Source organism: Engystomops pustulosus, chromosome 9 (genome assembly GCF_040894005.1).
Source record: "Engystomops pustulosus chromosome 9, aEngPut4.maternal, whole genome shotgun sequence".
In the NCBI taxonomy this organism is placed as follows: domain Eukaryota; kingdom Metazoa; phylum Chordata; class Amphibia; order Anura; family Leptodactylidae; genus Engystomops; species Engystomops pustulosus.
Window position 1 is genome coordinate 21,001,574 of NC_092419.1, and position 16,075 is coordinate 21,017,648.

The window sequence follows — 16,075 nt, forward strand, 5'->3', positions numbered from 1 at the left end:
GAGCAGTGGGTCAGGGCAGGCGGCAGCGGCTACAGAGCAGTGGTTAGGGCCAGCATTATAGTTGTTCACAATTACCATATGGGTGTCTGGATACATGTTATTGGCGTAAACACAAATGGTGATATATATATAGTTGCTGCAGTGTCCATAGGTGAAGAATAACATTACATAGAACATTTCTCTATCCGAGTCAAAGACCAGAGCAAAGCTGATCCCAGAGGAAACTGCAGAATTAGATTTCTCATCAATTCTTGTAGTTTGCTGGAGGGTAAAAAGACAGAAGACCGGTCTAATGTGAACACTCTCGAAGAGAAAACTTCTCGTCCTACTTCTAATGCATCAGTAAATGTATTATACATGTGCGCGGTTTACATCCAGGCTTTTGGGAACATCGAAGGGAAAAGCAGACACAGAAATGAGATCACCGGGGTCTGCAGCCATCGCCTGACATATTGGAGATCATTAGACTTCAAGGAAAATGTAAATACAAACACTCCGAGGCTTCATCCGGGCGATGATGAAGTAGAATATACATATACAAACTGTGCAAGTAGCTGCCGGGCATCCAACAGAAATACAGGCTGTGGGCAAAACACGGACAAAGTAACATGAAAATATCAATAGGAATACACAAAAGATGTTAGAGGTCCACAATTTCACCGCACACAGGAGAGGCACCCGTCACCGCACACAGGAGAGGCACCCGTCACCCACATAACATAATGACGCTGCACCACCCCGGCAAGAGACGTCACACCACATCAGACAGAGAGGCACCTCGCTATGTATCCATGTGTGACCCCCCCAGTGATGTGATATCCTATATGTATCCATGTGTGACCCCCCCCCCCCAGTGATGTGATATCCTATATGTATCCAGGTGTGACCCCACCAGTAATGTGATATCCTATATGTATCCATGTGTGACCCCCCCAGTGATGTGATATCCTATATGTATCCAGGTGTGACCCCCCCAGTGATGTGATATCCAATATGTATCCAGGTGTGACCCCCCCCAGTGATGTGATATCCTATATGTATCTATGTGTGACCCCCCCAGTGATGTGATATCCTATATGTATCTATGTGTGACCCCCCCAGTGATGTGATATCTATATGTATCTATGTGTGACCCCAGTGATGTGATATCTATATGTATCTATGTGTGACCCCAGTGATGTGATATCTATATGTATCTATGTGTGACCCCAGTGATGTGATATCCTATATGTATCTATGTGTGACCCCCCCAGTGATGTGATATCCTATATGTATCCATGTGTGACCCCCCCAGTGATGTGATATCCTATATGTATCCAGGTGTGACCCCCCCAGTGATGTGATATCCAATATGTATCCATGTGTGACCCCCCCCAGTGATGTGATATCCTATATGTATCTATGTGTGACCCCCCCAGTGATGTGATATCCTATATGTATCTATGTGTGACCCCCCCAGTGATGTGATATCCTATATGTATCTATGTGTGACCCCCCCCAGTGATGTGATATCCTATATGTATCTATGTGTGACCCCAGTGATGTGATATCCTATATGTATCTATGTGTGACCCCCAGTGATGTGATATCCTATATGTATCTATGTGTGACCACCAGTGGAATGGATAAGGGCCAATAAAGTGAATACACATTTGTTTCCTGTATACCAGACATTAAGGAAAATATTTACGGTATAATATATAAACATTTGTGGATGTAACATTTTTAAATACAAACCCCAAACCTTGTGTTCCCTGTAATATTCATCAGATGTCAAAGCCAGCGAAATGTCAGCTGATAAGAGCGGCCGGCGGTGACGCGGTCAGGATAACGCATGTTGCACTGCACTGATAAGCAATTTAATAAACCCCTCGGCGGCGGCGGCCCAGACCTGTCTCCGCACTGGACGACACTTAATCTAATCCATCAGGAATGAAATTGTAGCAGAATCCCAGCTCTTTGCTGAGGAAACCCATTTTCTCTCAGATTAACAGGATTGACTTTTCTCAGAATGAAGAGGAGGAGGAAGCAAAGAGTTAAATGATCAATGTGTTAGGATGATATTCATGGGGAGGAGGAACTTCCAATTGAGATTTAAAGGATTTATAGATTTCTAAAACCGCATTTAGATTATATTGCAAAAAGTCATGAATATAATTCTTCTTTTGTTTTATGTATGCAGCCCCCATAGATAACTATATGGTTCCCTGGTTACAAAACAACAAAAGGAATAGACCCAGTATAAGCCCCCTTGTGGTGGCTGCATAATGTGTATGTAGTGAGCTCCTCCTAGTGGTGGTGTATAATCTGTATGTAGTGAGCTCCCCCCTAGTGGTGGATGTATAATCTGTATGTAGTGAGCTCCCCCTAGTGGTGGCTGCATAATGTGTATGTAGTGAGCTCCCCCCTTGTGGTGGCTGTATAATGTGTATGTAGTGAGCTCCCCCCTTGTGGTGGCTGTATAATGTGTATGTAGTGAGCTCCCCCCTTGTGGTGGCTGCATAATGTGTATGTAGTGAGCTCCCCCCTTGTGGTGGCTGCATAATGTGTATGTAGTGAGCTCCCCCCTTGTGGTGGCTGTATAATCTGTATGTAGTGATCTCCTCCTAGTGGTGGTGTATAATCTGTATGTAGTGAGCTCCCCCTAGTGGTGGTGTATAATCTGTATGTAGTGATCTCCCCCTAGTGGTGGCTGTGTAATCTGTATGTAGTGAGCTCCCCCTAGTGGTGGTGTATAATCTGTATGTAGTGAGCTCCTCCCCTAGTGGTGACTGTAAAATGTGTATGTAGTGAGCTCCCCCTAGTGGTGATGTATAATCTGTATGTAGTGAGCTCCCCCTGGTGGTGGTGTATAATCTGTATGTAGTGATCTCCCCCTAGTGGTGGCTGTATAATCTGTATGTAGTGATCTCCCCCTAGTGGTGGTGTATAATCTGTATGTAGTGATCTCCCCCTAGTGGTGGCTGTATAATCTGTATGTAGTGAGCTCCCCCTTGTGGTGGCTGTATAATCTGTATGTAGTGATCTCCCCTAGTGGTGGCTGTATAATCTGTATGTAGTGATCTCCCCCTAGTGGTGGCTGTGTAATCTGTATGTAGTGAGCTCCCCCTTGTGGTGGTGTATAATCTGTATGTAGTGAGCTCCCCCTTGTGGTGGCTGTATAATCTGTATGTAATGATCTCCCCTAGTGGTGGCTGTATAATCTGTATGTAGTGATCTCCCCCTAGTGGTGGCTGTATAATCTGTATGTAGTGAGCTCCCCCTAGTGGTGGTGTATAATCTGTATGTAGTGATCTCCCCCTAGTGGTGATGTATAATATGTATGTAGTGATCTCCTCCTAGTGGTGGCTGTATAATCTGTATGTAGTGAGCTCCCCCTAGTGGTGGTGTATAATCTGTATGTAGTGAGCTCCCCCTAGTGGTGGTGTATAATCTGTATGTAGTGATCTCCCCCTAGTGGTGATGTATAATATGTATGTAGTGATCTCCTCCTAGTGGTGGCTGTATAATCTGTATGTAGTGAGCTCCCCCTAGTGGTGGTGTATAATCTGTATGTAGTGAGCTCCCCCTAGTGGTGGCTGTATAATCTGTATGTAGTGATCTCCTCCTAGTGGTGGTGTATAATCTGTATGTAGTGAGCTCCCCCTAGTGGTGGCTGTATAATCTGTATGTAGTGAGCTCCCCCTAGTGGTGGCTGTATAATCTGTATGTAGTATATTATCTGCACGCAATGAGGAGCTCTCCTTAAGGAAGGCTGTTTAAATATAGCAAGAATAATTTGCTAACTTAATGTTTGTAAAAAGTAACTCTATTACTTACCACTACATAGAATTCAGCCTAATTATGAGCAGCCTGGTTCCTAGATGGTTAACTAGAGAGAACAAGTGACTCCAGGGAGGGAGATCTCCCAGCAGGACATGACACAGGGTAAAGAGACAAAGCAGCTCCATGAGGAGCAGACAATTAGCAAGTGTCAGCAATAAACCCGATAATAACCCCCATCATTTCTCCTGGTGACACTGTAAATACACCCCCTCTCCGGGTCCTTAGTTATCAATGGCGCATTATCTCCCGACCCATTTGTTTATTGCTTGGTCCTGGATACGATGTAACCAGTATATAAACACAACACAACAGCAGGAAAATGTAACAATTATGTATAAAAAAACATGAAGGATCCAAGAAACAAGAGGAAGGGGAGCGATTTATGGAATATGAAGTCTGAATTATGTGGGTCACAGAATATCTTGTGTCCTAAACTTGAACATGTCCGTCCTTGTGGACCCCAAAATCAGACATCACCAGAACCATTCACTATACAGCAACAGGACTGGCGGCATAAAGATTATATGGATTGTTAGGAACAATTCACGGATTAGGACAACGCTCTGAATTATAATCTGGGTGTTAGGTTTTGGTTTATCTATGCTGCATGGATATTGGGGCGCATACAAGATTGATACCTCTTTCTAGAGGTTACAATATGCCGCCCCCATTGCCCTCACTGGGCGCTCAGTGTATAGTGTCTGCCCATTGACAAGTGCTGGGAGCCTTAGACGTGGCATTGACAGGGGCAATAAATCAACCGGTAAGGACCGATCCTCGTGCATGTATCTATCCAATCAGATCATAGGGAGGTCTCTGGGGTTCATCACCCACTTTCTGGAGTCCTCCCAGCAGCAGGACAGATCCCGAGACCTCCTACAATATTAAGAACATCCCGTCCTCGTCTACTCCAAAATAAGACATCACAAGAATCATCCACTATACAGGATCGTGAAAGGGTTAAAAAAAACTTCTCATCCCCTCTCATCAGAGGTCTGTGCAATGATCACACAGCCTGCTGAAGATTTTGATCAGCAGGGAGGGGATGTTGGATCTGCTCACTGCAGAGAACAGAGAGCACAGCAGTGTCAGCACTTTGAGAAGATCTATTAATCCACATTCCACAGTTCTGCTGCTACAAACAACATACAGAAAAGGTCTCATTACACATCACTCCAGGCACAATACCCAACACTAGCTGCAGAGAGCACAGCAGTGCGAGGACACTCCAAATGCACATGGAGAAGCTACAGTCCTGGAATATAAATCCATATTTCACAGTCCTGCTGCAACTTACATACATATGATATGATTACACATCTCTATACGGATAAAACCTAACACCGGCTGCAGGGCAAAGAGCACAGCAGTGTGAGGACCCTCCCAGTGCTCATGGAGAAGCTACAATCCTGGAATATAAATCCATATTTCACAGTCCTGCTGCAACTTACATACATATGATATGATTACACATCTCTATACGGATAAAACCTAACACCGGCTGCAGGGCAAAGAGCACAGCAGTGTGAGGACTTGGAAAAGCAACAATCCTGGGAATATTGATCTATATATTTCACAGTCCTGCTAAAGTTATGATTACATGGATCTCCTCTACCGGACACTGGCTTTGGGCTGTGTTCACACCTGCTGAATGTTTTCTTTAAAAAGACAAATGTTTCCTTGTACATTTAGTGGTATGTGCTGCAGGACAGGGGTTATTATGTTCATACAAGACGTTGTGCTTCTTTCTACAGGAGCGGCTCTCGTCACAATGTGCTGACCCTGGCGTTACACTGTTGCAGCTTAAGTTCCATATTGTTGGAGTTCCATATTCTGTGACATATGGGTTCAAATTCAGTTGATAAATGATTTAATGCACAAGTCCAACAAGGAGTCCGACGCAGGGCAAGGACCAGGCAAGTCATGAACAATTCCGGGCTGGATGAGAATCCCCAATGAAGCCTGACCCATCCGCACAATGGAGGAGGCGGGGGAGGAGGTGTTTGTATTTAAAATCCCAAATAATAAAATAATAATGAATTTGTCAGGCGCTTACATTCTGCACGAGGATTCATCAATATTCATGCAGAGTTTGGGATCGCTCCATGCAGTCGGCAGTTAAGTCCGACACTGAATAGACACAATTTTGCTGCATCCGTTTCCTCCGGAACAAAAATCACTTAATCGGACTTTTCATTTTGATTAAATAGCAAAAAAAGTCCAGTTATCAGATTTTCATTCTGAAGGGGAGAAAAGAAATTGAGAAAATCTGATTGTAGCTTTAATAGCTCTAGAAGGTGTAAGAACGGACACCCTGTATTATACCCCAGAGCTGCACTCACTATTCTGCTGCTGGTGTAGTCACTGTGTACATACATGACATTACTTATCCTGTACTGATCCTGAGTTACATCCTGTATTATACCCCAGAGCTGCTCTCACTATTCTGCTGCTGGTGCAGTCACTGTGTACATACATGACATTACTTATCCTGTACTGATCCTGAGTTACATCCTGTATTATACCCCAGAGCTGCACTCACTATTCTGCTGCTGGTGTAGTCACTGTGTACATACATGACATTACTTATCCTGTACTGATCCTGAGTTACATCCTGTATTATACTCCAGAGCTGTACTCACTATTCTGCTGCTGGTGCAGTCACTGTGTACATACATGACATTACTTATCCTGTACTGATCCTGAGTTACATCCTGTATTATACTCCAGAGCTGCACTCACTATTCTGCTGCTGGTGCAGTCACTGTGTACATACATGACATTACTTATCCTGTACTGATCCTGAGTTACATCCTGTATTATACCCCAGAGCTGCACTCACTATTCTGCTGGTGCAGGCTGTATACATACATGACATTACTTATCCTGTACTGAGCCTGAGTTACATCCTGTATTATACCCCAGAGCTGCACTCACTATTCTGCTGCTGGTGCAGTCACTGTGTACATACATGACATTACTTATCCTGTACTGATCCTGAGTTACATCCTGTATTATACCCCAGAGCTGCACTCACTATTCTGCTGGTGCAGTCACTGTGTACATACATGACATTACTTATCCAGTACTGATCCTGAGTTACATCCTGTATTATACTCCAGAGCTGCACTCACTATTCTGCTGCTGGTGCAGTCACTGTGTACATACGTGACATTACTTATCCTGAGTTACATCCTGTATTATACCCCAGAGCTGAACTCACTATTCTGCTGGTGGCACCTGCACACCCTGCGGCGCCACCTGCACACCCTGCGGCGGTCTACGGCGCCACCTGCACACCCTGCGGCGGTCTACGGCGCCACCTGCACACCCTGCGGCGGTCTACGGCGCCACCTGCACACCCTGCGGCGGTCTACGGCGCCACCTGCACACCCTGCGGCGGTCTACGGCGGCAACCAGTGCTCACTGCACTTGGTCGATATCCATTCTTCTTTTTGACATGTCATTAATACCTTTAATTACTCATTTAACAATGGCAGGCTCTCTGACTTCCCGCTAATTGGAAGTTAATGAATATGCACCTTTTATAAATGCTAACTAATTACACATACTTTTGGGCGCCTTGGTAGCGCTCGCTCCGCTTATTAATTGCAGGAAATCCAAAGTCTTTTCAGAGTCAGAGCCTCCTCCCCTCCCCCAACAGTCACAACAATTAGGATTCCTGCAAATAAATTACAATGTTTCTCCTTCCATTGCTGCATCATAAAATTAGCAAAATGTAAGCGATACCATTGAATGTTGTAGGAGGCTGTGAAATGGGATACATCTAATGTATAGTGCGCAAAATGTACAAAACTCTTCAACGTGACTTATAGACTCAGACTTATGTCACCCCCCTATCAGTACATATGGGGTGATGTAATAATACCTCCGTATCTTGGCTCCAGGATAAAATTCTGCCACATCCTGAACTACAACAAAGTAAAATAAAGAGCTACACTGTCACGCATAAACATACAGGACCTCATCATGTCCATGTCCCTAATACAAGGGAACGCTGATAGTAAAATGCATTCATTGTATAAGCCCCAGATATACGTACACTGTATGTTCCATCTCTAGTCACTATGTGAGCGCCATCTACAGGTAGGGTCTATGTCGGGGCAGTTCCAGGATTCAGGGCATCCAAGTCCTTGAGATGTAAACATATTGGAGAATATAGAAATGATACAGCACAAGGTATAAGACTAGTCCATAGGTGACACATACATAAGGAAAGATTCCAAACAGGAAACAAATGCAATGTGAACGGAGCCCTAAGACGATGGAATCCTGTAAATGAGATGTAAACTATAAATAGCTGATCAGATGTGGAGGACAAGATTTTGGTTCTTGAAAGCTTTTGAACGTCTTCACTGTGAAGAATATAGCGAGATACCGGATAATATGACAACCAGCTCTACCCTGGGGGGGGGGGGGGGTATGAATCACACGGGGGCTTCATGTTATATATGCGTTTAGTTTTATATTGTAATTTAAAGGAATTTTTGTCAAACAACTAAAAGGTGTAACCTGAATATAACCTGGAGCTAGATCCTCATGTTGTCCAAGCACTTTCCCTGGATATTATGTAGGGATCTGGTCATCATTGGAGGTCTTTAAATGGATATTCCTCCCACAAAAACACGATTCCTAAATATATTCAGGATAGCAAAAGATCACATTCTCTAATTCACTGCATTCACAGATATAATTCTGACCTATGAGTCCTGGCGTATACAATATGGTTGTCCTTGGATCCGACCGCAACTCTTCTGACTATGGTCGTCAGATTCCTTTAGCTTCTCTTGTATTGCAGGAGGCATACAGCGCTACAGTCACAGGTGCTTCTTTCTTGGTTAATCAAGTGCTTTGACACTGAAGAGAAGAAGATCTACAAACAAGATAAGCTCTGTATCCAAGGGGAGGTGGGAAGCATAGTAGTGCCGAGTGTGTCATTGTGTCTTATATGCATCTCATCTCTGATCTGTCTCATCTCTCTTTCAGAATCTAAATTAAAGTGTAGATAAACCTTGTACCCTGATAATCTAAGCACATTGTCAGCACACAGCATCTCACAGCACAGAGGAATCATGAAATGTCTGCTCAGAGAATCCCCGCTCACATTCTGGAATCTTACACAGGTACAAAGTTCCTTATATATCCCCTGGGGGAGGCAAGGAATGGAATAGGGATGAGGGTTGGTTCTTTGAATGTTAGAAAGTAAAGTGCATGCTCAGCCTATGGTAGAGGGGCAGGTGATCTACACATCAGATCAGTGAGCAGCGTGAGGAGGAGGAGGAGGAGGAGGAGGAGGAGGATGAGGCCGCCCATCACAGACTCCACATTGAAATCCCTGATGTAAAATCTGTACCAACCTCCCAGATTATAATGTATAGGATAGGACTGCTTCATTTATAGGACATATATAGTAAAGACACTGTAGGGGCCCCTAGGCCCCCCTGTAACCCGCTTCACCCCCTGGAGTTATCGCAGTGTATATAATACTGAGGTCCCACATGTGATGGACACAAGACATGCACAAAGTCTCCTCCGTAGTGTCATTCATGTAAGGCGCCGTGACAAGCGCCATTCATAGCGGCCCCGGTGGTCGTTAAACCCAAATCCCCCTGAATGAAGGTTACAATGCATCACAATAAATGGGCGAGCAGTCTGCGGAGCGCGGCGCCACTCAATATCTGTCTATTGCAGGAACTGGACTGAAACTAACAGCTCATTGTGTACAGGCCAGCGAGCAGCCGTCACCAGCCGCGCACATTTGTCACCGCACATTTTTTCCCTTTTCTGATGTTTCATAACAGGTAATAAAGAAAGATGGATATTAACCTGCACAAACCCACAGAGATTTTACCCTCATCCGAGGAAATTCGCAATGCATGACAAGTTCCCCCAATTCCTCTGGAATCAAATAACACAAAGCAGCCGAGGCGGCACCATGCGTCCCCATCCATCTGCGCGGCGCAGCGCTCCATCATCCCTCCCCATCAGCAGCAGACACATCCGCAGCAGGAATTCAGATGTGGATCCTCAATCAGGGGGCGTCATAGTCCCTGCTCCCACCTGCCGCCTGGACTGGGTGCAGGTTAACACGCAGCATCCTACACTGTAACGTGTGACATATTAAGAGCTCTATAATGGGACCCACCAGGCGGCTGGAGTGGAAAATTACTCTCTAAATTCTCTTGCATCCATGTAACACGTTGATAAATTGACATCATGCATCACTTTTGACACCGCTGGGGAAGTTACCTTCTGAATGCTACTTTTTACTTGCAGTAACAATTCCTACCACTAGGTGGACCCCTGCATTGTACTCTTATTCTAGGGTTCTGGTCACAGCACTCCGAGTGGCCTGGCATGGTACTGCAAGCAAAAAGAAATTGTATATACAACAAATTGATAATTTCATTTTATAACATACAGTAAAATTGGCCATGGAGAAGATGAACCAACACAGACTACAGCAGCGATGCTGCATCGCTGGATAACACGACTTTACCTGTGTAAGTGAAAAACGGACACTGGAGCAGAACATGAACCAAAGCGTCTGAACCAATCAGCAGCGTCTATAACCATGTATGTCACAGTCGCACAGTTAGATATCTATGATAGATACATACACATATTTCTGTAGGTGTTACCCATTGATATCACATGACACCTGTGTACAGTCAGAACTGAGAGGACTTACCTGTAAATTGCAGCTACTTGAGGGAATAGGAGGCGACTGTGGCGCCATCACATGGTCACAGATGGTACAGCATCAGATATGCAATCACCTGTCATATAATAATGATACACAGGTTGTCAGCGGATACTAAAATATCTTTATTGTTAATAGCTGCATTACCATGTCACTAAGGTAGAGGGGGAAACATGGACAGAAGAGTATATAATTAGCAGAATTTTGGAACTATTTACTTCTATGTATGCAAAGTACTTCAATGCCACCCCCCCCCCCCCCCCAGCATATGAAACTCATCTTGTTGTAAGGAGCCCTAACCCAGTGCTCTGTGTATAAGAAGAGAAAATGCGATTACATGAAAAACAAAAACACCTTCTTCCTTCCACCATCGTCAATTTCTATAAACCTTTCGCTTGTTCTTAGAAAAGTTTCTGCTGTAAGAGTGCGGTCACGCGTTGCGTTGTTTTGTGTTTTCATTGCGCTTTTGGAATACATTACAACAGCTGCAGAGAGGCGATTTTCCTCATTACATTACTGTTAACACGAGTTTACAAAACGTAAATGTGTTAACAGATAACATTTTGTAAACACAAATGTTAACAGTATGAATTTGCCCTCCTTTCAACTGTATTAGTGGCCTCAGGGGCCGATACGATTGAAAAATGTGAAAGATCAGGTAGCAATAAGTTACTGCTTAAAATGCCAAGTTGGCACTTTACGGTAAATAAGTGGATTTTGGTAGTTTGAGCACTCGGTCTCCAAAAGTGAGTGCCCAAGCTACAACCAAAAGCCACTTATATGTCGCAAAGTGCCAACATGGCAATTTAAGCGGTAACTTATTGATCCCTGCTGTATCACAGGTTTTAATTGTATTGGCGTCCTGAGTTCACCAATACAATAGAAAGATGATGGAGAAATTTGGATTGTAGCTTTCCTCCAAGGTCCTGATCCTTCCTCTTCAGGGGACTCCGAGCAGGAGCTCCAATGATGATCCATCTCTATCCACACCTTCTCACTCCTCCTCTACTCCTGGCAGCCAAATAGCGCTGAGCATGGCACATCCTGGGCTGTATTGGATCACAGGAGAAAGCCTTGAGTCCTATCTGGCAAACTCTGTGTTGGGGTGAAGGCCTGGGTGCCCACAGAAAGAGCTCCGAGTGCCACCTCTGGCACCTGTGCCATAGGTTCGCCACCACTGATCTAGGGCACATTAACCCTAGACTTCAACAAGATTCCTACACAATTTTTGCCTCTACAAATAGGAAATTCTGCAGCATAACCAGTAATAAACCTTTGCTCATCTCTCTGCTGCAGGAGCCCGGCCCCATTGCTCCGTGTGTAATGAGACAACAGTTATGTCAGTTCCTAAAGGAATACAATTGGGAATTAGGGGGCAATTAACCTCTGTACACACGGAAGGTTCTGCAGCCTGATGGCGCCATCTATCAGGAAGGGTTTTTATGGTTTTTAATCGTTTGTTCCTTCTTGTTTCTTTAAGTGACAGAATCGACATCTCTCAGCAGATTCCGTCATAAATTAGTCATCTTTTTTCTTACGCCTCTCAGTGAGATACAAATGAGCAAAAACAGGAATATTCGAGCAGCAGGAAAAAAAAAAAAAAATCTGAAAATAAACCCGATGCAATAAATCTTCAAACAAGTGACAAGAAAGCCGCTTCCCTTTAATACTTTATCGATGGATAAATCATTTCTCCCTTTTTTATGTTCCAGTAGATCAACAAAGTAACCGTCGGCATAAATCAAATGGCAAATAAAAGATAGCGATTACCTAAAAAATAAGCAGGTGAAACATTCATGAAAATCATCTCCGCGCCTCATATTCTCTGCGCCATTTAATGGCGACGCTGATGAAAACGCTTTTTATTTATCCTAAAAATAGGAGCTTAAACGGTTCTGCCTGCAGAGAGGAGCAGATGTAAGGAGAGCGAAGCGCGGTGGAGCACGGGCTCGAGTATACGGGGAGACAAAGACCCCGTCACATGACCAAAGACATGTCCTTTAGGACCCGATGACACAGGACAGGAGGGTCAATGGGGACAAAATTCTACCAATTGAGCCGTCATGGAGTTGAAGTTTACAGAAGAACTCACTGCCAAAGGTGCTGGCGCACGATTACACTTCAACACCGCTTGGAAACTCAGGGCGCGTTCACACATTGTGTTTTCATTGTGTTTGAGACGCATATACAACAGCTGAGGAGAGGTGATTTGCCTAATTACATCACTGTTAACATTTCTGTTTACAAAACGCATGCATTGCGTTAACGCATGCATTTTGTTAACTCATGTGTTAACGTTGCGATTACAAACGTAAACGGTAATGTAATTAGGCAAATCTCCTCTCATCAGCTGTTGTATATGCTTTTCAAACGCAATGAAAACGCGACCAAAACGCACCGTGTGAACGCGCCCCCAATCAAAGCGCCCGGGGCCACAGCGGATCGCATCGGAGATTCTATGGAAACACGCACGATTGGTATCCATTTTTTCAGTTTTTGCCCCAATTATGATAATTACAATTGGGAGAAACAGACAAAAAAGGTAAAAACTGATGCGTTTCCAAAAACACCCGATGCATTTTCAAAAAAGCATGCGTTTTTTTAATGGACTGTTTAAAAACAGCCCAAAAAGGGGTTCAAAACGCCACGTGTGCCACCGGCCTTAAACAGCACAAGACACTGGGAGCTGGTGGCCCACCCCGTGCAATTTCATTCCGTTTCAGTGTGACGGCGCCCAAATAGAACAGATGACTGCAACCCCCCCCTAATCAACAATTTACCCTCCGCTCCCTATAGGTGCATCTTAATGTTATCTTACATGATGCTGTTCACTATGGAAGCCGGACTGTAACTGACAGCTGAATTTTCATTGCAGAAACCCCTTTGATGTATCAGGCAATTGAAACCAGGGCATCTTAGTGGTTAACCAATGAAAGTGAAAGCTCCATTGGGCTGAAGCAATGTCATTTGGGGTCAATAGGACAACCACAAACGTAGCAAAGACCATCATGGCATAGAAAAGTTGAAGGGGCCTGAATATTAGTGTCCATCACAATGGTATTTGGGGGACTATATGTTCTTCTCCATACAGTGTTACTTAAAGTTTTGAAATAGGTGGGGGGAGACTGACTATTTGGGGTCTCGGCACTGGAATCCCTCGTGATTGGTAGAACTGGGGATAGAATTGGACTTGTCCTGTAAGATTTCCCATACAAAATGATGAATTGGCTTATTCTGTTGGGGGAAGGTCAGGGGGATGTTTAAAATAAGATTAGGTGAACCCTCAGAGTCTCATTTATTTACCATCTCTGTAATATTCATAAGGGTGGGCCAGAAATCATTACCTGTAAAACTTTAGGGCCATTGAGCATCATAATTGGGACTATTACACTACTAACTACCCAGGATGAGAACAAAGCAGCTTTCCTTATAAAATAGCGCCACCCCTGTCCATGGATTGTGCCAGGTATTGCAGTCACCTTTATAGAAGTATACAGGGGACTGCTGCAGTACCACACACAGCCTGTGGACAGGGGTGGTGCTGTTGGGAAACATCTTATTCATGGACAATAAAAAAAAATCTAATAAATTTCCAAACATGACAGATCTGATTGGATGATTCTAAGGGTGATGCCACACATGGCGTTTTGAAACCCTTTTTGGTCCGTTTTTAAGCAAATTCGGAAAACCTGTCAAAAACTGATGCGTTTTCAAAAAACGCACACGTTTTCTAACGGATTGCTTAAAAACTGACCAAAATCGGTTTCAAAACGCCATGTGTGGCATCACCCTAAGGCCGGCAGCACACGTGGCGTTTTGAACCCGTTTTCTGTTAAAAACACATCCGTTTTTGACCCAATTTAATTAAGATAATTGGTAAAACTGGTCAAAAACGGATGGGTTTTCATAAAATGCATGCGGTATTTACAGGACTGTTTAAAAACGGCCCCAAAAAATGGGTTCAAAACGCCACGTGTGCCGCCGGCCTAAGATATATTCACACAGCGCAATTGTGATGCCTTTTTTACACAGTTTTTCACATTACAAGAAAAATACATGTTACATAAAAGTCTGAAAATAAAGAACATTGCATAATTACAGCATTTCCAGCTCAGTTTTACTGCATTGTCTGAATTTACCTCAACTAATAACAAGCTCAGCTCTGCTACATCTCAGGGAGTTTATCCTATGAATCCTGCTAGGGATCTGCTGCTGACGTGTTTGCCCTCCCAGCACCTTCCCTGGTGCCTGGGGACCCCCCAAAGTCCTGTGCTCCAGGGGTATCCCATGGGTGTCATTGCTGATCCTGGTTGCACATTGTAACAAACCTGCAGCTTGTGCTGTGCTCCCGGATACAGTCAGTTACCTGCTGGCAGGGAGCTCCTCCAGTGATGTCTGCAGGGAGCAGCTCAGGTGCCTAATGGCTGACAGGTGCGGGAAACACTTACCTCCTGATATCCACAGCTTGTGCCACATCTTGTTTCTTTTACCATAACCAATGCATAATGTGCACACGAGGCCGAGGAAACAGGAATGCGTTGCGTCACGTCAAGTAAATGTCCCCCATGGCGTTTTTGGTCCATTTTTAAGCATGCGTTTTGTTGCTTACAACCTGTTTATCTATTAAGATAATTGGGGAAAATTTACAAAAACGGTCAAAAACGGATGCATAAAAAATGCATGCATTTTTAAATGGACTGAAAACGCATGCTAAAAAACGGACCAAAAACGGCATGTGTGGCATCACCCAAAGGCTCCAGCCTTGATCACATACTAAGGCCGGCGCCACACGTGGCACTTTGTCTGCGCTTGCAAACGCAGACAAAGTCGCGCCTGCAAACGCAGACAAAGTCGCGCCTCTGCCCGATCGCATCGGCGTTTCTATGGAAATCTTTCATGGAATCTTAGGCCGCGGTCACACGTACCGCTAAGCGTCCGTCATAACGCGATGCTAGCGCACAGGGGGAGGTCCTCAGCCCAAACGCACATGCGTTTCCAGGGAAACGCATGCGATTGTTAAGCCGATCACGTGCGTTTCTCTGGAAACGCATGTGCGTTCGGGCCGAGGACCTCCCCCTGTGCGCTAGCGTCGCGTTGTGAACGGACGCTTAGCGGTACGTGTGACCGCGTCCTGAGGCCGCGGTCACACGATCCGCTAGGCGTCCGTTCATAACGCGACGCTAGCGCACAGGGGGCGGTCCTCGGCCCGACCGCACATGCGTTAACAGGGAAACGCATGCGATTGATAAGCCGATCGCATGCGTTTCCCTGTTAACGCATGTGCGTTCGGCCCGAGGACCGCCCCCTGTGTGCTAGCGTCGCGTTATGAACGGACGCCTAGCGGATCGTGTGACCGCGGCCTTAGGGTGATGACACACGTAGCGCTTTGTCTGCGCTTGCAAACGCAGACAATGTCGCGCCCACCGGGGCTGGGCCTCGGCCCGATCGCATTTGCGTTTCTATGCAGACAAAGCGTTACGTGTGGCAACAGCCTTAGGCTGGCGCCACACGTGGCGCTTTTGTCTG

General features: G+C 44.9%; 1 long non-coding RNA gene across 3 annotated transcripts in view; it reads right to left on the minus strand.

Moving 5' to 3' along the window:
* Positions 1-15,092, minus strand: part of LOC140077422 (uncharacterized) — a 36,601-nt gene extending 21,509 nt beyond the window's left edge. For 2 of the 3 annotated variants that reach the window (XR_011849784.1, XR_011849785.1), the window contains exons 1-2: positions 14,998-15,092; positions 10,538-10,625 (exon numbers count right to left, since the gene is read on the minus strand). This is a non-coding gene — a long non-coding RNA (uncharacterized lncRNA). Of the gene's footprint in view, positions 1-10,362; positions 10,450-10,537; positions 10,626-14,997 lie in introns of those variants that run through there. The other variant, XR_011849783.1, reaches the window with a different exon arrangement.
* Positions 15,093-16,075: the final 983 nt, after the last annotated feature.